At 33.3% G+C, this 24,955-nt stretch overlaps 1 long non-coding RNA gene across 2 annotated transcripts in view; it reads right to left on the bottom strand.

Annotated features, from left to right (window-relative positions):
• Positions 1-3,675: 3,675 nt before the first annotated feature.
• LOC125754895 (uncharacterized) overlaps positions 3,676-24,955 on the bottom strand; it is a 90,291-nt gene continuing 69,011 nt past the window's right edge. For both annotated transcript variants that reach the window (XR_007409972.1, XR_007409971.1), the window contains exon 4: positions 3,676-3,883. This is a non-coding gene — a long non-coding RNA (uncharacterized LOC125754895). The remainder of the gene's footprint in view (positions 3,884-24,955) is intronic.

Here is a 24,955-nt window from a genome sequence, read left to right as displayed (position 1 = left end):
CGTTGATGATGATTACGAACTGTGGAGGAGAAGCATACACAGGTAGATGAAAAACATTCTTTATAGCTTCCAGAAACTCTCCTCAAGTGAATAAATACAAAGCAAACCACAACTGGAAAAATCATGACAAAGTTGTTAAAAATCATGTCCAAAAAAAGGTGAGGTTTTTTTTATTGTTTTTTTTTTTTTTTTTTTTTTGACATATTGTCTTCAAATAATAAGGGACTGACGATGGATTCCTCAACAGAAATCATGGAAACCAGATGACATAGGGGTGACATTTTTAAGTGGTTAATGAAACTGTCAGTCTAAAATTCTACACTGAACAAAAGTATTCTTCAAAAATATGGTTAACTGAATAAATTTCCAAACAAACAAAAACTAATACAACACTCAATGCCAAACACACAAAAGGCAGGAAGTGGGGAGGTTGTTTTTCAGGTAGGAGGAAAGTGATCCCCAAGAGAGTAAGATAATATACTAAGTAATGAAATAGAATATTCAATTATTTGGGCAAATGTAAATAGATATTGAATGGTTAAATTTATAATAATAGTGATTTCATGGTTTTGGGAAATATTTAAAATTTAAAAACAATAATATAAATGGTGAAAGAGTAAGAAATGGGGTTATCAGGGTTCTATGAACTGTGTTTATCAGCAAAAATGTAGTCAAGGAAGCATTTTTTAAATATCCACAGTAATCACTGATAGAATAATAAAATAATGCATACCTAGAAAGCTAATAGAGAGATAAAAATAAAAAAGGAATAATTTGGGCAGCCCTGGTGGCCCAGCGGTTTAGTGCTGCCTTCACCCTGGGATGTGATCCTGGAGACCCGGGATCTAGTCCCATGTCGGGCTCCCTGCACGGAGCCTGCTTCTTTCTCTGCCTGTCTCTCTCTGTCTCTCCCTCTGACTGTCATGAATAAATAAAATTTTTTAAAAAGGAATATTTTTTAAAAATAGGTAAAAACATTAAATAACAGATTTGTAATCACCTGGAGAAAAAAATTAAATATTAAATATAAACAGAATAGTCCAAGCAAAAAGCAAAAATTATCAGACTGTACAAGAACAAAAGTCAAGCATATGATCCATGCAATAGGCACACATTAAATATGAGGATATAAAAATCTGAACATAAAGGTATGCAAAAATATATATCATGAAAATGGTAATCAGAAGGAAGCTGGTATAGTTAATATTAATTCAGAGTTTAACTAGAGTTAATGGCAAGATTTATTTCTATCAGTGTAAATAAATACTGCCTAATGATAAAATAGTTCATTCAAAAGGAACTATATCTATGTCCTAAATTTTTATTCACATAAAAACATAGCTTCAAAATATTTAAACACTGACATATCATAAAGGATAAGTACACAAGATTACAGTCGAAATGGAAATTTTAGCAAACTTTCCTCAGTAAATGATGAAGCAAGCAGACAAAAACATCAGTAAAGAACTAGCTTTTTTTGAATAGCATGATTAACAAATTTGGTTGAATTGAGATCCATAGACTATTCACCCACATTCTTTGTAAGTGCACATGGATTATTTTCCAAATTGAACATTTATTATGCCATAAAGCAAGTACCAACACATTTTAAGTGACTGAAATTATTTAGTTTGTTCTCTGCCTACAGAAGAATTAAGCTAGAAACACAGGAACAAAAATGATAGCTAGAAAATCTAAGAATGCTTGGAAATAAAGCAATACACTTCAAAATAGTTGATAAATCAAAGCCAAAATAACAAAAAAGGAATGTTCTAAACTAAATGATGAGGAAAATACATTCTATCAAAATGTGTGTTTTGAAGTTAAAGCCAGGTTGTGAAGGGAATTTTATTGCCATAAGCACATATATTAGAATATTGAAAATCAAGGATTTAAGTATCCCTCTTAATGAATTAGAAAGAGACCTGATTGATAAGAAAAAACAATGACATAGTAAACAAGAAACAATAGAAAAAATCAACAGCTAAAATTTGGTTGTATGAAAAAAGTAATTAGGAAAAAAAACAATATGGCTAATAAAATAGATTACAAATTACTGATGTGAATGAAAAGCAAACATCATTTTCAATTGTATATATATTATAAAGATATTAAAGGAACATTTATCAACATTAAAAAATTACCCTGAAATTTTTGATAAAATGGACAAAGACTTTGAAAGCCACAGCTTCATAAAATTGACAAAAGAGTTAACATATTCAATATTCAAATTCATAGCTCAGTATTCAAAGAATCATAAACTGTCTGTTTTTTAAAATGGGCATGAGGTGCCGGGGTTGCTCAGATGGTTGGGCCTCGGACTCTTGATTTTGGCTCTCAGGTGGTGATCTCACAGATGGTGGGATTGAGCCCCATATTGGGCTCCACAGTCAGTGGGGTTTCTGCTTGAGATTCTCTCTCTCTCTCTCCCTCTGACCCTGTCCCCTTACCTCCGCTCTCTCTCTCTCTCGCAAATAAATAAATAAATCTTTTAAAAATATGAGTGCGATAACTTAATAGGCATTTTTCCAAAGAAGACATCTAAATAGCTAAGAGATGCATGACAAGATGCTCAACATTATTAAACATCAGGGAAATGCAAGTCAAAACAAGAAGGAGATATCACCTCATACCTGCTAGAATGGATTATCAGCATTAAGAAGACAAGAAAACAGGTATTGATAAAGATGTGAAAGATGAGAATCCTTGTACACTGTTGATGGGAAGGCAAATTGGGTCATACTGTGGAAAGCAGTATGGTAATTGCTCAAAAGATTATAAATAGAACTATCATATTATCCAGCAACCCCGTTTCTGGGTATGTATCGAAAGGGAATGAAAAGAGGATATTGAAAAATATACCCTCCAATGTTTACTGCGGTATTATCCACAGAAGTTAAGATATGAAAACAACCTATGTGTCCATTAACAGGAGAATGGGTAAAGAAAATGTTGTATATACATATGGTGAAATGTTATTCAGCCATGAGGAAGAAGGAAATCTTGCTATTTGCAACATGGATGGACCTGGAAGGCATTATGCTAGGTGAAATAATCCATACAGAGAAAGACAAATGCTTCAAGATATCATTTATATGCAGAATCTAAAAAAAAAAAAAAAAGTCAACTTACAGAAACAGCATAAAAAAAGTGGTTGCCAGAGGCAGGAGGGTGGAGGAGTTGGGAAGATATTTAAGGGCAAAACTAGTAACTAGTAGATAAATAAGAACTGGAGCTCTAAGGCACAGCACAGTGATTATAGTAAGCAATACTGTATTATAAACTTCAAAGTTGCTAAATAACTACATTTTCATTGTTCTTGCCCCCCCCCCCCAAAAAAATAATTATGTGACCTGATAGGGATGTTAGCTAATGCTATAGTGGCAGTCCTTTTGCAAAATATAAATGTACCAAATCATCAGGTTGTACATCTAAAACGTACACAATGTTATGCATCAATTATATCTTAATAGAAGATAAATAGAAAATCTGAATTCTCCAATATTTAGGAAATAAATTAAATCTCTAACTAAAAATTTAGTCAGAGAGAAGTTCCTGGCCCAAATAACTTATCTTGTGAATTACTCCAAACATTGTAGAATAATTTGCAGCAGTCTTAAATATTTCCAGATAGAAATAAAAGAGAGACAGAGCGAAATCCACAATTAATTTCAGGACATCAACATAAATTTACTAACAAAACAGAAAAGTTACAAGAAACAAATGTTAAGGGATCCCTGGGTGGCGCAGCGGTTTGGCGCCTGCCTTTGGCCCAGGGTGCGATCCTGGAGATCCGGGATCGAATCCCACGTCGGGCTCCCGGTGCATGGAGCCTGCTTCTCCCTCTGCCTGTGTCTCTGCCTCTCTCTCTCTCACTGTGTGCCTATCATGAATAAATAAAAATTAAAAAAAAAAAAAAAAAGAAACAAATGTTAAAAGAAACCATTGAGTTAGAAAGCAATACATAAGTTGATGGAAGATGTTATGATACCGTAGATTACCAAAGATAGACTCATGGTCAGAACATAGAATTCCACATGATTATAGGAAAAGACAGGCAATTTAAGAAAAAAAAAAAAAAAAGAAAAAAAAGAAAAATAAAAAAAAAGGAGGAGAAACACCTCCAACAGGCACAAGAAAATATTTAAGCAATAAACAAGTATGTGAAATGGTATATATAACATCATTAGTGATTAAAGGAAACACAGACTATGTCTCTGCCTCTCTCTCTCTGTCTGTAATTAATAAATAAATAAAATCTTAAAAATAAAGGGGCAGGGCACCTGGTGGCTCAATGGTTGAGCGTCTACCTTTGGCTCAGGTTGTGATTCTGGGGTACTGAGATCCAGTCCCATATCAGGCTATTTCTGGGGAGTCTGCTTCTCCCTCTGCCTGTCCCTCTGTGCCTCTCATGAAAAAATAAAATATTTTAAAAATGTTAAAAAAAGAAAGGAAACATAAAATAAAACCAATGTGATCAAGTATAGGCTCATCAAAATGGCTAAAATTAAAATGACTGGCATCACTTACAAATAGTGATGATGACTCTAAGCAACTAGAATGCCCATGCACTCCTGTGGGAGTGTCATTAGTTTAATTATTTTGAAAAAAAAAAATGTTTGGCAGTATCTACTAGAATGGAGTGGAATGCAAATATTCTCTGGGAATCAGGAATTTTCATAATTGTATCACAGGACACATGCACTTGTGTTTATAGCAGTATTATTTCTATTAGTTACAAGCGAAAGCAACCAAAATGTCCAGCAATAAGAGAATAGATTGATCTTAATATAATTATAAAATAGAATGCCCTACAGAGAGAAGATTCTGTTGCAACCACAAAAACATGTTTAAATTAGCCTTCATGTTGAGCGGATAACAACCACCTACTCCTACCCAAATGCACATAGTGTAGTCCCAGTGTGTGCTTGTGTGTGCATGTCTGCATGTGTGTGTGTCTGAGTTGCAAAACAGGCTCAGTCACTGAACAGAATTCAGGGTCGCAATTACTTTGAGGGAAAAAATACCAGAGGGGTTTCTGGGAGCTGGCACTGTTCTCATTTTTGATGTGAGTAGCAGTTGCACAGTTGTATTCACATTGACTAAAATTGTAGAGCTTTATATGTTGTGATGTATTTTTTATATTTGAGATACATTTTAACAGAAAAGTATAAAATACATGAACACAAGCTCATATTATTCTCTTGAATGTTCTTTGGATTCTTGTTTCCTAAAAGTTTGTCATTTTCAGATTCTTTTTTGGCCTTTTGATACTCCACTTCTCATAGGTTAGTTTATAGTTTTCGGTCTTTCTCTGCCAACTTTTCAGTAGGCACTTAAAATATCTGTTCAAAGGCTACTGCCAAATTTTTTCTGCTCATGATATTCCACTGAAAACATGACTCTTTTCATTTGTTCTGAAGAACACATCTCCCATCTCATCTGCTCAAAAGCTTTTTAAAAATGCTTTTCCGAGAAACTCATGACTAACATCATTATTTTGATGTGAAAACAGCTAACATCTGTGGCTTAGGGAAAAATAATAAAACATGCTTCTGAAAGAATTTGTTCCATGTACTCTGCAAATTCTGTATTATCAATGCTTGTACTTAGAAAAAAATCTGTTCTAATTATTTTTTTCCAGCTTATGCCAAAAAAAAAAAAAAAAAAAGAGAGAGAGGAAATAAAGAAAAGTAACTATGAACCCTTCTTGTTCATAGTGCACTTTTGTCAGTGGTACCAACTGACCTTCAAAATTGATATTGGTTTATTTTTAATTACTTATTGGTCATGATTAATGTTTTTACTGAAGTCGGCCTCAGGCTGAGCAGCCTTAAACAGGGTAATGTGTTAGGATCCAAGTATCTGCATGCTTAACACATTTCCTCTTATTATTTTATTATGTTTACTGTATGACATTTTATAAGGATTTTAACATGGATTTTATCTTTTTTTTAATTTTAAAACATTCTTAAGCGATAATTATCTCTTCCAAAGTCCACTTGATGTCACTTCTATTTTATTATGTGTTGAGATTCAAGGGTAGAATTTTATAATTAGAGATAATTTTTATCATAGAATGTTATAACGAGTTACTCTCATTTCATTGTACTCTATAGACAATATAGACATTGTACTTTAATTTGATCAATCAATCAAATCATGAACTATATAAGCATTTTTCATAAACCAGTCAGCAAACATGCACATTTGAAATTCAAATGGCCATTCCTGTTTACCAAGAACTCCATTTACTATGGTTACAAGATAATAACTTAAAGTTTACCTAAGTTATTTATAGCTGTTAATAGCTCATCTATTAGATGCATTGAAATAAATTTATTCAAGTGTCATCGGGTAAGCCACATTTTGCTTTCTAGAAGGTAGGAAAGAAGAAAAGTAGAATTAAGTAAGATCAACATTATTCCTCCTCAAAAAAGCTTTTCAAAGTATGAAGAGAAAATTATTGAGAAAGTTTTTTTCTTGCCTGTTAGAGATACTCTATCAAATTTATGGTCCTAGAATGTCATGTTCTTTTGACTGAACAGAGATCATATTAATAAGCTGGCATAAGATTGTAGAGAATAGTGAGAAGTCTCATTTGGGATCATGCTGGAGAAAACTAAGAAATGACTTGCCAGCGGCTATGTTTATGAGGCTAATTTCTATAGCACATCCATTAAGGGAACAAAATTAGAAAGAAAGAAAGAAATAACATATAAAGAAATATTTAATTTTTTTCACAGACTCTTGACAAACTATTTTAAAACTATTTCAGGCATTTCACATCAAAAAGAATCCCCCAAGAGATGAATAACCATATACTTGTTAATCCATTCAACAAATATATAGCTTTAGTTCTGAGTGGGTTTGAACACAGTGAAAACCTCCACATCAAGGAATTCTATTTTTATTAATAAATGAATGTTGAATCCTTACTATTTGGAATCCTAGATACCAGAGAAACAAAGGCACATAAACAGTAATCTCTACAGTCAGAGACTTTATAGATTGGCAGAAATCAGCAAAAATTACAGATGATGACACAGTAGGATCAATGAGGTAATAAAAATGTGCAGAGAGTATAATGGGGAAAACAAGGAGGAAAGACTGTTTTGCTACTCAGTCATAAAATGATTATTTTCAGATGAGGAAAAATATCAACCAGCAGAAAGAGTGCATTAGAAGAGTAGTAAAATAAGAAGGCATCATTTAGGGAATTATAAACAGTTCAGTATGAATTGAGTATATGTTACAAGAGGAAAATGTGAACAGATGAATTTTGATAAGGGATTAAAAAGATAAAATATTTTTATAAGAACAGTAAGGAGAATGGATTTAATCCTACTTGCAAAAGAGAGAGACTTTGAAGAAATTCAAGAAGAGTGACTAGTGCCAACTGTTACATTAGAAAGATCACTTGGGCCACAGTGCAGAACATGAACTGGATAATAGAAACAAAGTGGTAAGGCAGCTGTTTGGAAAATCAAGGGAGAAATAATTAGAACCTAGACTAAAATACTGGCAGCGGGAATAGAGAGAAATATGTGACTGTTCTCATTAAAAGGGGGGAATAACCAGTACTTTGTAATCATCTAGATGTGTGTAGTAGAGAGAATTCATGGTATTTACAAGTTGATAAGTTTGACAACTTGGTAGACATATGATGGTCCGGGGACAATGGACATAGATTCTGGAATGCAACAAATTGATGTGAACTGAAGATACTTATTTAGGAGTTACTCAAACATTTCCAAGTGTTGAAGGTGAATGCTTCTCCCAGAAGAAGCAGGTTGAAAGCAAAGAGTTTTAGCACCTCGTTGAACACTAAGTTTTGAGGAATGTGAAATGGAAGTCGATAAAGGACCCAAGAGGAAACATGGAATGAAAACACAATGGTGTCGAGAATCCAGGGAAGGAAAGAGTTTTACATCAAACAATTTTGATTAACTCATCCTCCAGTTATGTTAATAAGATGTGAGCTAAAATGCCTCCATTGAATTTAGCCATGTTTTTGGTGAACTTAATGGGCCAATTTTATTGTTGTGGAAAGAATAGAATCCAGGCCAATATATATATATATAGTGAAAATCTGGAAGTAACACATATAAATTACATTTTTCAAAACCTGACATGGAAAAAGACATGAGATAAGAATTGTAATATAATATTTTCAATTATGCTGCTATAACAAATAACTTTAATAGCTCACTGCTTAAAACACCAAAAAGTGTGTTTTTTCCTTTAGGCCTCATGTCTGTCTCAAGCCAGCAGAGGATTCTGACCCATAATATCCTTATTCAGATTCCAATCTAATGGGGCCTTAAAAATGTGTAATTACTAGGACGCCTGGGTGACTCAGGGGTTGAGCATCTGCCTTCAGCTCAGTTGTGGTCCTGGAGTCCCAGGATCCAGTCCCATATTGGGCTCCCTGAATGGAGCCTGCTTCTCTCTCTGCTTATGTCCTGCCTCTCTCTCTGTGTCTCTCATGAATAAATACATAAAATCTTAAATAAATATAATTTGTAATTATTGTGGTAGGGAAGGAAAAAAAACACAAGCAATTGTACACTGAATCTTGAAGACTTCTGTTCACATGTTCACATGGCCAAAGAAAGTCACATGTCCATGCCTACATTCAAGGGGGTGTTAGGGCAATTTACTCTTCTCAGAATGGAAAAGACTGGAATATTTATGAAAACTATAAAAACTACTGCAATATATTCTGGTCACCAAATATTCTTTTCACTCTTCTTCCTGAAAACAAAGTTTACTCACCTCAGCTGTAAATCCCATTTAATCATGGCATCAAACTAAAAGTGCCAGTTTTCTCAGTGAAAGGTTTTTCTTTTAAAATGATGGATAAGAGTTTTAGATAAATCATAGCTGTAGCTATTCTTGTTTTGGGGATCTATGAATTTAGAAAGATGTATTATCTGCCCCTATAAACACACTCCAATAAACTTTGGGAGAATATGGCCTGGGAAATCACATTAAACATTCCTTTTTGGAAAATGGAAGAATGCGACACAAATCAAAATCCAATTATTCTTTTCCACCATCTTCCTTTGCCACAATTGAAATGGATATCAGAAAATATGTTCTTCTTGGACACTGCAAATACTTCTCAGATCACCTTCTGTCCATAGATATTTGGGCCCAAGAGTCAAGTCTCAAATAGCAGCTAACTCTTACTGTTCAAGCTAGTTCTGTTTTTGACAGATTATTTTTAAAAACGTAGTTAATTCTCAACAGTTTGATTTTAATCAGCTTCACTTCTATATGTCAATATTCATAATCACCTTTCCTTTCAAAATATATATCTTATGTGTACTGTATTTCTCTTAACCACTCTCTCTCTCTCTCTCTCTCTCTCAATAGCTCGACTTACCAAATACCTGGAGCTCATCAGGTTCTTGGCAGGTGCACACCCTTAGTCTGTTTCCTGAGAAATTCTGTCCATTTGAAAATATTTACTGTTTGTCACAATATTAATTTGCATTGTTTTTCAGATGCAATTTAATCCAGATGGTTTTGTCTATCATGGTCATTTCCTTAATTTGATTTTTCCTTGGAGGCAATTTAATCAGTCAAAAATTATTTACATTTTTTTTTTACCTGAAGCTTAATTTAAATCCACTTTTTATTTGTTCCCCCAAAGTTTTTTTCCTACTATTTCATGTCTGAAAAAAGTTGTCTTTTTAATATTACAAGGCTCTAAATTTTTAGAAATGCTTATTCCCTTCTATTCTTGAAAATTGACCAATTTATTCTGAGCTTACTCTTCTTGTAATATGTTGCTAAATACACTAAACAGTAGCAAATACACTCTGCTTCCTTCTGTTTATCAACCTCTTCAACACTTCACATCTACTAGATGTATAGTCTACCTTCTAAATTACAACCAATAATATTTTATCAAAAGTTTTGCTACTATCTAATATATATCACCATCTCTGTAGCCTTAAAATAACAGTTTTCTCTTTGCTAATGATATGGACAGTGAGAAATTCTCTCATATTTTAGGTTTTTATTATGCTAGCCCTCAAATTCTAGGAATCAATCTCTATATTAAGCAGGATAGAGAGGTTATGCTTTGGTAAACACAAACTCCAAATCTAATAGCTTAAAAATAAAGTTTTTTTGTTTTTCATACTCACACATTATTTACATGTCAAATCAAGGATCATCTCAAGGATATCTATTCAATATTATCATCACTCAGGAACTTAGGCTGACAAACATCTTTCTTCTGGACTGTCGCCCATGGAATATGAGGGGTATGGCCCATACAGGATTCTAATCAGAAGCAAGTTACATCATATTTCTTTGGTAACCCTACCACATTCCTGGAAAAATAATCTGAATAGAGGTGGACTGCCTTAGTAGCTAGCATAGGCAAAATGTGGAGAAGCAAATGGAATTAAAATATCATACTTTTATTTTACTTTTATTTTTAAGGCCTAAATGATTGAATATATTTATTTGCTGATGAGAAATTTCTGACAGAGTGAGAAATTATGAACTCAGGAAAGAGTGCTGATAATTATTGAAGTATTATTGCTGAGGAAGCTTTAAAAAGACAGGATCTGTGTAGAGGTGAAATCATCTTCTCTGAAAAATAAAATGAACATTTTTTTCTCTCTTTTGAAAATGGGAGAAAGTCCAATACTATAGATGAAGATAAATTTAAAGGTGAGGAAAATCATACCTGAGAACCAGAACATTCTCAAGGAAGCCAAGAGTCATTGAAAAGATGTCAGAGTGCATTTGGCATATTTAAAACATCTTCTGTAGTATAGGTTAATTCAAAAATATAGGAGAAACATTTATTTGAAATAGAATTTCTGTCTTGTACTACAAGCAGGTATTTCATGTCAGAACTAAAACTTGGAAGATAAAAACATAGTATTAGACATCTTAACCAAAGTAGACAAAGAAGAAAATCTGTTTACAAAGTGTTTTTGACTCCCCTGCTAGGCTCCCTAACAGAGAGATGACCACAGTACTTCTAAGTGTATAGTAAAGAATGAAGAAAAGAGAAGATGACAAATAAAAGGACAAGTTTACACATCAGCAGTTTTTTTTGCTAAGAATTTCTGAGGGATTCCACCATCATGAGGATGAAGCTTATGCAAAATTCGATAAATCAATACAGAGAACAGCCCAAAATGCCATAGTTTGTTTTTGTTGTAGTATTTTTTTACTTTAGATGCTAGATATGTATATGCATATTTATATACAGTCTGTATACTTGTATGCTATATATAATATATATAATACTTGGTATGATATGTTTTTATATATGATAAAAATGTTTTATTTCCTAAGTACTTTCTCCTTACTTTTCATTTTAGTGAAGAAGATGATCAACTAGGATGATCATATTATGGAAAATAAACTTTTTATAAGACTAGCCAGAGATAAGGATAAAGATAAAAAAAATGAGCTTAATTAGAACTCGTTTCCTAAAGCTTTTTCATTGTCATTTATAGCTTAATTTTTTGATAAGTATTTTGAATGCCTAATATGGCAATCAAGTAAGGTACTGAACTTCAGTAGAATTTACACTAAAGAAGGGAGAATAAGACACACACTTATATACTTTATCAACTGTACCTCAAATTTGGACATAGAGTTATATATATCTTACTTTCATATTCTTATAGGTCCCGACTAACAGAAGTCTAGTATACTGCTTCCTCAGCCTCCTATTCATTTTCTCATCTCCCTAGGCTAAGTCACCAAGAAAATTCAAGAAAGAAAGGGTAATCTGAAGGGTAATTCAACAACCAGACATTGCACAGTCCTGGTAGGCAAGATCGGAACCACGTCTAATTTTTTTCAGGAATACAGGCATGATATCACATTAATAATATGAAATTCACTTGACACACTCATTCAGGATAAACATTCTCACACACACACAAAAAGAAATCATTGCCCACACATAGTCTGAGTCTATGCCACCTCAGTTAATTTGCAGAAATGATTTGATAAACGAGGGACCCACTCAATCCCTAACACTATGGAGCAATAACTATTGACCCTCTCAGCTCCCACAACTTCTTTTAGGTTTCTGGATGCAGTGTGTTCCATTTACAGATTTTATTCAAACCCATTTTATAATTTTATTTGCAAATTGCCTCATTTTGAATAGGGCTCTTTCCAGCAAACTATTCTAGTATCTGTCTAAATTAAAATGCAACAAGTGCTTCTATTGGTGTCTTTAAGAGACTCAGTCATTGTAGAGGCTTTAGCAACCTTCTTTTACTCCTTCTGGAGATTCAGGACCATCCATAATGGCTATAAGTGATTCTTAGGTTTCTGACACCTACTACTGCTCTCCTTAGCTCTGCATTATATGTCATTAAAGCAGCAATTGCTTGCCACATGCTGAGTTCTCCTGGAAACAGAAATTCTAAAAAACATTAAAAAAAAAAAAAAGAAAGAAACAGAGATTCTCATGGGCCCTGAGCCTGTGACCTTCCACACCCAGTTGTTCATCATGGCTTCAGTCATGGAAACAGTTCCCTGAAAGCTTGGCACAATCATCTACACCTCTCACTATAGGATAGACCCAAACCTGGGCTCTCTGGCATACCCCTCTGGCAAGGGACTCTTACCAGATGTTACAGTACTGGAGGAGATCATCCCTCTGCTCAACTTCATGGCTCCTGAAGAGTCACTTGGGATCAAGAGAGTTAACGATGAGAGACTATACTTAATATAATGGCCATCAGCACATGTGTCAGGGCTCAGTGAGATATTGCTACTTTTCATCTTTTATTCAATATGCCCTCTTGACAGACAGGGCTCAAGGTCAAGCACAATTGGAGGAACTTTAGGCAGCTGTCTTAGTACTGGAAGCCCTAGCCCACAATCTACTCCATCTGCACATTTTTATAGACTCTTGAGCCAATGCATATGGTCTGGAAGTTTGATCAATCCAATGACAGAAACAGCCATTACTCATACAAGTTTATCTCTTTGGGATAAAGAACTCTGGGACTCTCTGACCCCACCAGTACCCAAAATATAAAATCATGGTCATGCATAACTCTATACCTATAAGAAGCATAACACAAGGTCTCATCAAGACACTCCTTATCCATTTCAGAGTCTCAGATACCAATAATAGTGACCAAGACAATTTTAATTTCACTTCTCAGAATTAGAATACATAATGCTGGACTCTTGCACAAGTTGGTTGGTAGAACTTTCACTTCTCTTACCAGCTTCAGGCTGCTGTCCTCATAAAGTACCATGATGGTTTACTTAGCTTGAAATTCAATTAAACAATAGTAAATTGTAGTCATCGAACATCAGAAGTGAATTGCAATAAAGATCCTGACTCCATTTTTTGACATGTGTTTCCAGTCATGCAAGCCTCTTCCCTAATTTAGGATCCCACCCCAGCTCCATCCCCTGTCCAAAATAAAGACAACGACAAAAAGGCATTCTTCTTTTCCTGCTATTTTGAGCCATTTCTAGAACTAGTTTGGAGCTGCCCTGCTGTTCCCAGAAAGTTTCATTATGAGACTAATAAATCTTTTCACATCCTCTTGGTGTGTGTGTGGCATCATCCATCTCAAAATCTGAAACCAATTTTGAGTGGAGCTTTATCCTGATTTTGAAGAATGGTCACAACAGATAGCCACAAAGAGGCAGATGACAGAGACTGAAGTTGAAGCAAACACATACCCCTCTAAAGATAATGAGGATATTTCAGCCTGCACTCTGTAACATTTGTTAAAGAATTTAGGAACAAGGATATATTGGCCTGCTCTAGAGTAGTACTTCTCAATTCTACTGTGCATATGAATCACCTAGGGATCTTATTAAAATGTAGATTTTGACCCAGTAGATGTAGAGTGAGGCCTAAGATTCTGCATATCTAACAAGCTTACATCAGGTTCTCACTGTCTGATTACGATACATGGCAGGTATTTAATTCACAGCTTCCTGACATCACACACACTAACAGAGAGGTGATTCCCTCAATAAAATTGGGAATTGTAGCCAAAGTAAAAAAAAATGGGGAAGACGTTAATAATGGGCATTGTGCACAAAATAACTAATGCTTTCCACTTGGAGAGTGAGTTTTTTCAGCAGAGTAGTAGCTTAGTGAACTGATTTATTTCTCCCTGAATCCTCATCTTCCTTACTTGCTAGCAATTACCTTTTCAAAATTCAAACCCGATTCTAATTACTACTACCGTTGAGAATAACTAGACGATGATATCCAGAAGGTCCAACATGGCAAAACTTATCTCTACTGTCATGCCACAAGAAACAAGGAATAATGTTTGCAATCCAGCACAAATTTCTAGGTTATATTTTGGTGTTTGTCAGCTTTATTCTTTTCTTTTCTGGTGATCTGTCCTTAAAAATTTCAGTTTCTATTTACCTGAGCCTATTTCTTGTCAAACCCTTCAATATCCCAAAGTCAGTAGAATCTGTGAAAATGATCACAGACGTACATGTGCAAGATAGCATGCATATATGGAGTCTATTTTTATTTGCAGCTCTTTATGCAACATCAATACAAATCATATGATTTTTCTGAAACTCACATAGCTTTCTCTCCTACTATTAATTTAGTAAACATGTATGGGTTTTTATTAATGTTTATTTTTATAATCATTATCACATTATTAAATATTCATCACATTACTTTCTCTGCTATTGCCATTGTTGGTGTTTTCATTACTATTTGTTTAATGTCCCATTTTGATCCACAGTGGGAACAAGTTGTCTATTCCTAGATTGAGCTTTTGCTCTCTACTGTGTACAGATTGGGAGTACAGAATTCTTAATGAAGTCTCTTCATGTTTACTCTTACTGTATGCCAAATGATGAGGCTTTATTATAGCAATTCCCTTGCCTGCCTTAAATCCTGTCATGCTGCAGAGCTCGGATTCTTGTAGGACCACAAGACCTTCATCAATTGTCACAAACTTGAAATTACATTATTTGTTTAATAAAGTCACTGGGTCATTGCTAATCATTGAACCTGTTTCTGGCTATTTGCATTATTCATTCTGTTGGAGCTCTTCATATATATACATATATATATATATATATGTGTATATATATACTTTTAAGTGTAACATTTTAGTATTGTCCTAAACACACTAATAATATTAAGAAAATGTTACTTTGATTTACTTTGTTGACCTTCACTTTTTGATTTAAGCATTTTCTTTTCTCTGCTGCATACAATTCATAGCTAATAATGTTAGTGCATATTGAAAACATAACTATATATGAAAATACTGAGCTTCTTATTGTCATTCAGACTTGGTTAAGTGCCTATAAATTCTGTCACTTTAAAAATATATGCATACTCAAGGGTATTCATTTTTCTTATATACCCATTACAAAGGATTCAGGTAATTTTTTTATTTCATTAAGAGGATTCCTCTGTTGTAATAAAAACATACGAGGAATGGTGTCTCTTCATTAATCTCATTCAGAACTAATCACAGTCAAAATTAGTCTATAGATATTTCCTTGATATTATTTTACATTTTAAATATTATTTCCAGGTCATTGGAACTTCTGCAATAAGAATCCAAAGACCCTATTCTTGGAGTTCATCTTTTTTTTTTCTCCACACATTTTCATTTCTGGCACTTAATTTCTTTCCACTCTATTTTACAAGCCTATTTAATGCTAAAATCAACAATAGCCACTATTAGTGAAGTCAGTGAAATGACAGTACATTGATGTGGTTTGAGATTAGAAGTCAGTTATATAATTTCCTCTCTCTATCCTGATGCCATAAATGATCATAGAGCTTTGCTTATTATATGCCTTCAGAGATGGGGGTCATATAATAGAAGAATATTTTTTAGGAAAAACATCCTTTAAAGCATGCCCTTGTGGTATCCTTCTTCTCTACTCAAAAGAGAATAAATCTATAAATATCTAAGTTAGAAAGAGGATCCATATAGCAACATTAATTCTTCCAATATACCCATATGTAGAAATACAGTATGTTTCACGGCTGTCTCCAAAATGAATACAGACATAATAAAACTTTTTGGAAATTCTGGGAACCCATCACTCACTCTTCCTTTCCTCTGGATTCTAACTGCTAGAAAAATCAATAGGGAGTAAGATGATAATAAAAAATATCCTTGTAATTAATAGCATCAGGTAAATAGTTATTATGCAGAGCTTCCGGCAAACTTCTGAGTGGAAGAACACCGCTTAGACTCCTGTATCTCATTCTGCACTGAATACATCCAGGAATCCAAGGGTCAGTCTCATTTTATGTACTCCCATGAGGTAGAAAGAGGTTAACCTGCTGAAGTAAATCCCACCTAGTGTTCTATTCACAGGAAAACAGGAGTTGCAAGAATTTACAGTGCTTGGGCTCAGACAGGTCCAGTGAAAAACAAGAACTAAAGTAGTTGAGAGCTCAAGTCAGTACACCATGTCAATGAATGAATATCGACCTTTCTCTCATAAACCAACTGAGTAGAGAAAGATGACCAAGAATATGTCATTTTTCAATGACCAGGAAAAACCATTACTTCCTCCTTGGTGTCTTAGGATAATATAGATAGGTAAAAATCTTGAAAAATTGTTAGTTATTGGACCACACTTTAAGGCTAAGAATAACTTAAATGAAAGCAATGATCTTTCACAAAATAAGGGATATTGTGAAATGAAGGAAGAAGAAAAGAAAAAGACAAAATCTGGGCCACAGATTTGGTAATGGAAGGATAGAGAAGCTTCAAATTGTGTCTTCTGACTTGTAAATACATGCAAAACAAAACAGCATGTGAGAAGAAGGGGATGGGGATGACAAATACAAGATAGAGGTGAGTGGGGATAAGTATATTTTATAGGCAGAATAAGATTCCATTTAGAGTTGATATTCACTAATTTTCAGTATACCTGTCAGCCTCATTCATTTGATTTACTGTGACAGTTTTTCGCTGCTTCCCTTAAGAAATAGAGAAACAAGTTCTTAAATGAAGGTTGAGTTTTGCCAAGTGTGTATAATACAAGAAGAATGAAAATAATGAGGGAATGATGTTGGAAAGGAAAGAGTGATAGTAATGAACCATGGAATTCAGGCTGCATAAGGAAGCAAATGAAGACATGTGTTGGGATAGTAAAAAAAAAAAAATAAAAAGAGCGATAATGTTCTCACGGAGTCAAAGAATATGTGTGTGGACATACTATCATAATAGAGAAGCACAAATAAATATTTGAAGCAAAGACTATATGTTTTACTTTATATGTCTATTGTTTGAGACATAGTGCCAAGAATTTAGAAGATTCTTTCTTTGAAATGTTGCACTTTAATTAATCAGTAAGAAAATACATTGAGATAAAAATCTTGGTTACTGCGAATTTTGAATCACATCTACATTCTTATTATGGATAAATAGTAGATGGATACTAATTACTACTACTACCCCCACTACACCATCACTACCACTACTACAAATAGCTAATTCATGATAATATACTATTGTGGTAAGAGCTAGTTTCTGGTTTTGGAATTTCTCATTCTTTCAACACATCATCTAATAGTACCCTAGACATTTCACTAATATATATTAGTGAATAAAGGCCTAACCCATGTCAGATATTGTTTTTGGTACGAACATTATTACTTCATATTATTTTCACATGAAAACAGAAACCTAGAGAATTTAAAGTTCTGATTCAGAGTACAAATTTTCTGCGGTTTTTATCATACCATACTGCAGCAACTTGAGAGTATTATTGTTTCTCTGGATAGAAATAGGATTTCTTAGCTCAAGAGGTTCATACATTCATGCATCTTATGTCTATATTCTTTAAAAATATATTAAGTATTCCTATACGCAGCTTATTTTGTTGCCACACAGAAATGTATTAGCATTGAAGAGCTTTAAGTAAAATTATAGTCTTCTTCGATATCAATAACCCTTTAACAACACACAACTCTTCAAAGTATTTGCCTAGATGCCTACTTGTCCTGTTCACGTGCCTATTGCAGTTCTCCCTCATGAACTCTGCTAAAGAGAAGGAAGAGAGACTCAGATTAATTTATTTAGATTCCAGGATTGCTAAGGGAGTTGAAGTCTGGTCCAAAAATGTTCCAAATGGGTCTGAGCAAAAATGTTAGTATTCCTTGGTAATGCTATGTGTACCAGAACTTCATTGCCTCATTATTTGCAATGAAAAAGAAAAAGCCACTGGAGTGTGTTCATTAATAAAGGACTAGTGTATTTGAATAAATAGTGTTATGCTTAGAATCGGGAATATTGTTCGAACTTAAAAATAATTAGGTAGAAGTCTATATATTAGAATGGAATAATGCCTATGATAGACCATTAATTAAAAAAAAAGACATAAAAAATACATATGGTATAATCAAATGTATGTGTGGGCATAAGTGTTAATAATGGTAGACAAAGAATGAAGGAGAAATCATTCTGTCAGTTACTCAGTCATTCCATCAATCAATCAATGTTAATTTCTGAGTTCTTGGCACTACTGCTTAAAGTACATACATTGTTATCAGTGAACAATTTAAAACACAAAGAAACAAATATACAAAAATATCTTCCCAACGGATTCCTGTGGAACATACTATATGAATTTCATTTTAAGCATGGTTGCATTATCTATACATAACATATAAAAATATATATATATATATATTCAATCACACTAACCAGCCCTACTCACCACCTAACTATGTGCCTAACTTAAACCAAATGTTGATAAAGAATAAAGTTGTTGAACTTCTTTGCATCTGCCTGGATTGGAGTCTTAACTGATTCCTGGAATAAAATAATTCCAGCATCACTTCAGACAATAATGCATCTTCAATTAAGTCACATTTAGCTGATCTCAGAGAAATTCTGGTTTGCAGATTTTATTTCCGTAAGTTAAATAGAAATGATGGACACTTTGCAGTAAACAACAACAACAAGAAAGAATTTAAATGGAAAGGCCTACCCACGTAAACTGCTCTTTATCCCCTTTCCTTTTCGAAATAACAGCAGATAAGGAAATACTTTTCTCAGTCATCAAGTAAAAACTTCTTACTAAAATTTAATATGCCATGCTTGGTGATATAACTTTGATCTGCTATACTTCATTGGTAACACAGCAATCATGGACATATCAAAGGTTTAACTTGGTCAATTATTTGAGAGCTTAGATACAGAGGTTATTGTGGTCAAGTGGAAAACTGATTTTCTAGGATGTATGTAGGAGGAGTTAGTATGTTTCATAGGAAAATAGATGTAATCATTTCAAAAAGTAGCATTCTTTTTAAAATTTGTTTTTCTAGAACCTCAGAAGGAATAAATGCTTATCAAGTAAAGCCTTAAATTGTAGATGTGAAAGAATTTGATATTTACTGAGGAGTTCCACCCAGTAATAATTCCATGCCTCACAGTGATTCAGAGCCCTTTGTGGCAGGCATGATATTATTTAATCTTCATATATCATGAAAATCCTTTATTCTGTTGATCAGATAAATGTTTAGTATAAAAGTAAAGAATGAAGTTTTAAGACTTGAATTCAGACTCTACCATTATCCTAGTGGTTATGTGACTTTACTTGTATCATTCAACCCACCTCAGCTTTGATTCCTTTGTTTGTAATATCAGAATGAAGTACATGAAATTACATACATAATGTATTTAAGGGGAAGCCTGAAATATAGTCATAAAAATCAGTAAAGTATAGACAGCTGACTTTGCCTGTCCCAGGACATACTGTAAGGACTTTATACATATTACCTCTGGAGTAGGTGTAACAATGATTCTCATTTTACAAATGAGGAAACTCAAGGAACAGAAATGTTAAAGCATTTGACCAAGGTTACAGAGCTAAAAAATAGAGAACCAGATCTGACTTTATGCTAAATTGCTTCCCTCCTTAAGAATTCAATTGATCAGTAATGATTATCATTTTCTTTGTTAAACTAAAAGAATACCTTCTTATAAATTAATCATGAAGATATCATATTAAGAAGCCATTTTTTTCTTTCTTTCATCAGATGGCACAATTCTGGGTATACATAGTTGCCAAATAAAGACTGATGTCTAATTTTTTTTTTCCTAACATAAAAGACTTGGCAGTTATCTGTGAAATCTGTACAACACAAGAGGGGAGGAGGGGGAAAAAGTGGATGTTAATAACATCTTTGAATACCTTTGTTTTATAAATCCATCAAATTCACCGCCATCTTTTATTTATGGAATGCTAATGTTTTCATATCTTTCAAAATGCCATTTTAATTAGCATGACTCACAATCTTTCCTACTAGGCACAAAGAACTATTTTCCTAATTCTAGTGTTTAAATGCATAAAGACCATTAATTAACTACCGTCCAGCCTTCTCTTTCAAAGTCTATAATTCCTCTTACTTCTCTCCTTTTCTCCAATTCCCATCATAAGTAAATTTAATTAATTTCATGCCAATTCTTTGATTTCTTTCCAAGTCTTTTCCAGCTATTATTACTGGTTGTGTCCCAGACTGGACACTGAACAATGAAAAAGAATACCCTTGATGCAGAATCAGAGGATGGTTTTAAGAAACAAATGTGATTGAATTATTAAAAGATAAAGCCTTCTCTAAACTACATATATTCTTGACTACATCTGCCATCTACTCCATAGTCTTTCTTGCTCCATAGTTTTAATATTCAAAGAATCTTCACTGTATTTCTTTGCTTACACAATTCTCAAAAAAGATAGAGAATATTTACTATATACATAATAGTGTATATTTACTATATACATAACAGTGTCTTAGGATCTGCTCACAGAGATATATCTGAAGTACTCTTGTCCTTCCTAGAACACCTTAGAATTCACCAGAAGAGAAGGACGGGTATAAACTTACATGCTCCCCTTCTGAAATCCCCTAAGAGTAAGAATCATTTATTTTCTAATTGCTCAGTGCTAAATAAAGTAGGGGATAAACAAACATCATTAAGGAAAAAAAAAGGAAAGAATACTTTTTCAAAAAGATTAATTTATTTATTTGAGAGAGAGACAGAGAGAGAGTATGAGTGGGAGAAGGGACAAAGAGAGAGAGAGAATCTCAAGCAGACTCCACAGTGAGCAAAGAGTCAATGTGGTGCTTCATTTTAGAACTACAAGATCATGACCTCATGACCATGAGATCAGGACCTGAGCTAAAACCAAGAGTCAGATGCTAACACCCAGGCACCCCTGGAATACCTTCAAAGGAATACAGATTGAATGCATTAATATTTTCTCTGATCCTTTCTTATTGTGTGGTTTATGGAACTATTACTATTCTGTTGATAACATGGCTGTTATTAAATTTTATAGCTTTATTTTTTTTACATTTTACCCCTTTAGTAAATTCTTCAGTTTAGTATGGTTATACTTAACTACTAGTTTAGCTATATTTACCTAGCTATTTAGTTTGGTTTAGTTATATTTAGTAAATATAACTCAGTTATATATTAACTTTCCATTATTTGCCCTAATATTTATAATAAATGGATTCAGGAAAGACATTTTGATAACCTGCCAATATAAGTAAAATAAAATTGCTGTTTCACTTATTTTTTGAATAATTTCTTGGTGAAAAATAGCATTTTGATGTGTATATATCTTCCAAAAAAAAGTTTTAAAAGTTAAAATACCTGGTTATGTTATAATTTATATAATTATATATATATATATATTTTTATTTTTTAGCCTGATTAAAAGATATACTCATTAAAAATATAGAAAAATAACCATAATTTAAATTTAAAATCACTATCAAAAATGTAAAATATTGATCTATTATATTTTCTAATTAAAAAATATCCATAAATATACCCCCCTTTTTATATATATGTGTAAAATACATATAATTTTTCAAAAATATACTCCTTTTTTTTTACATATATCTGAACATGCCCTAAACACTTTTCATTAACCTGCCTTTTTTCATTAAATGGCATGTAACTGATATATTTTCATTAATAATGAAATGTCAGTAATGATGCCAAAAAAGGCTTTGCTATATAGTATCCCACTATAGAGATTCAATATATTACTGAATATATTATAATATATATTCAATATATTTAACCAATCCTCAATTGATAGGCAATTATTTTTTTTTAATTTTCCTATGCATAAATGATACCGTGAGGAACACTTTCCTAAGGGGAAAATCCCGACGTTAGAATTTTCTTTGAAATCATTACTATGCATATTGCAAACTGTACTCATAAACAGTTGTATCAATTTATAGTTCAAAATTCATGTTTTTGAGTGTTCTTGTGTGTAACTGATTAAGAGTATATATGTGCCAGACACCTGGTTGGCTCAGTTGGTTGGGTCTGCCTTGGGCTTGATCATGATCCCAGAGTCCTGGGATAAAGCCCCCTGTCTCCCTGCTCAGGGGGAGTCTGGTTGTCCCTCTCCCTCTGCCCCTCTCCCTCTGCTCAATCTCTCTTTCAAAAATAAATAAAATGTTTTTAAAAATAAGTACAGATGCACATACACACATATGTTCAGGGACTATATGAGATAGTTTGAGCTATTAAACCCTCAATCATAATAGTTAATGAGTAAGATTCTTTTTGTTACTTGACCAGTTGTATAAAATCTAAATTAGAAAATAGAATTATTATTTTTAAAATATTTTATTTATTTTTTCATGAGAGGCCCAGAGAGGAAGAGAGAGAGAGGCAGAGACACTGGCAGAGGGAGAAGCAGGCTTCCTGCAAGGATCCCGATGTGGGACTGGATCCTGAATCCCGGGATCACGCCCTAAGCCAAAGGCTGATGCTCAACTGCTGAGCCACCCAGGGGTCCCTAGACAATAGAATTAAATGCGTTAGGTACTTGAAGTTATAAAAACACAATCTGTGTTACTTTTTGAAGCCTCTGCTATATCACTGATCTGAAATTTTAAAAACAAATGCATGGAAATATATGAACTCCAACTCAAGAAATATTTTTTCATCAAATAATATTCAATGTGGGATCCCTGGGTGGCTCAGCGGTTTAGAATCTGCCTTTGGCCCAGGGCGTGGTCCTGGAGTCCCGGAATCCACTCCCCAATCGGGCTCCCTGCGTGGAGCCTGCTTCTCCCTCTGCCTGTGTCCCTGCCTCTCTCTCTGTCTCTCATGAATAAATAAATACAATATTTAAAAAAAATAATATTCAATGACTTTATAAGTATCTTTTAGCAGTTCCAAATTCTTAAAAAAAAAATCCATTGATTTTCCTCGTAAGATAATGGAGATTAGGGCATTCATCATATATTTGCTGCTGTTAATTCTAAAATGAGAGTCTATTTCAAATCTGTTTTAATGCCTCATGTCATCGTATTCAGGACTGCAAGAACATGTAGAAAGGAAGGGAGAGAAGATCCTTGTACACAAAAACAAATGCATTAAACTTGCTGCTTAAGTGAATCCTGTTGTTAGGGCAACTAAACTTCTAAAAAATTCGTGAAAGAAAAGAAGTCACCTTAAGAGAGGATTTAAGTAGTCATAGCAACTACTATTTTAACACCAAGTGCTGGTGCCAGTGTTTCCTTTCTTCCTCCTGATGTAAGACTTGTAAAATGTTGTTTCCCTCTTTCCACATGTTTGATTTGTATATCATAAAAATATAAATTTAAATGTGCCAACCTGTCTCCAGTAGTTTTTCTGTCAGTGGTGAGATATTAGCAAACATGAGGCTGGCATTGATTGTATTATTTCCTCCCAGACTTTCCAACCATTATGTTTCAATATCTTTTTGAAACTGAAAAGGTGCTCTGGAAATATCAGCAATAGCAATAAAAATAGTAAAATAGATTTGAGAAGCTCCAGAATTTTAGTGCAGTTGACCTTTGAACAACATGGGTTTGAACTATGTGGATCCGCTTCCAGGTGGATTTTTTTTTTCAATAAATCCAGTATGGCACTGTAAATGTATTTTTCTCACATGATTCTCTTAACATTTTCTTTTCTCTAGTTTATCTTATTGTAAGAATACAGTATATAATACATGTAATATACAAAATATGTGTCAATCATCTGTGTTATCAGTAAGGCTTCTGGCCAACAGTAGTCTACAATCAGTTAAGTTTTGGGGGAGTTACAAATTAGATGTAGATTTTTGACAACTTGAGGAGTTAGCACCCCTAGCCCACACATTGTTCAGAGGTCAAGTATGGTTAGATTCTGTTGTTTTTTATAAAGCCAAATTTACCTCAAATAATAATTTTAGCATTTGCTTTTCTGAGGTCTTGTACTCAAGATATCCTGGATAAGGGTAGAGAAAATGTGGAATCTTTGTCCTCTCTTGCTTATTAATACCTCTACTTTATCACTGTTTTTTTAATGGTTATGTGGGAAGAAAAGTTCAAATATTAGAAATTAAATTGCAACGTTGAGTGATTTTAATTGTTATGCAATTGAAAAATAGTTACATGAAAATTATTTTTGAAGACGTATGTATGAATATAGTTTCTATTTTGATAAATTAAGCCAATATCTATAGCATTGAATATAATGAACATGAGCTAAATAAACTATACCAAAAATTTACTCTAATTTCTCTACCCCCATAAAGAAATTATTCTACTGTGTTTAATAGGTAAATACTTTTCATTTTCATGCATTTCTGTTAAATTAGGTATGTGTATATATTATATATTACATATACATATACACACATATAAAATATCTTTTTTTTTTTGGTTTGCAATTCTTTATTTTCAAGAATATTAAAGGAAGACATAATAAAACTGCTAGCCATTACATCATTAAAAATAATTCTACTGAAAGATTACTATGTGACTTTTGCCCTAAAACTAGGATGGAACTTAAAGAATTGAGTGACAGTGCACTAGGAAAACTCTTTTCATTTTTATTTTCTTACTATATGAGCATACTTTCTCAGCACTTAAATCTATAACAGCAAAAAATAGAAATTGAATTTATGCTATCTAATCTAG

This window comes from Canis lupus, chromosome 3 (assembly GCF_003254725.2).
Source record: "Canis lupus dingo isolate Sandy chromosome 3, ASM325472v2, whole genome shotgun sequence".
NCBI classification, from domain to species: Eukaryota; Metazoa; Chordata; class Mammalia; order Carnivora; family Canidae; genus Canis; species Canis lupus.
The sequence above is the reverse complement of the archived record's forward strand: the minus strand, read 5'-3'. Positions and strand labels throughout refer to the sequence as shown.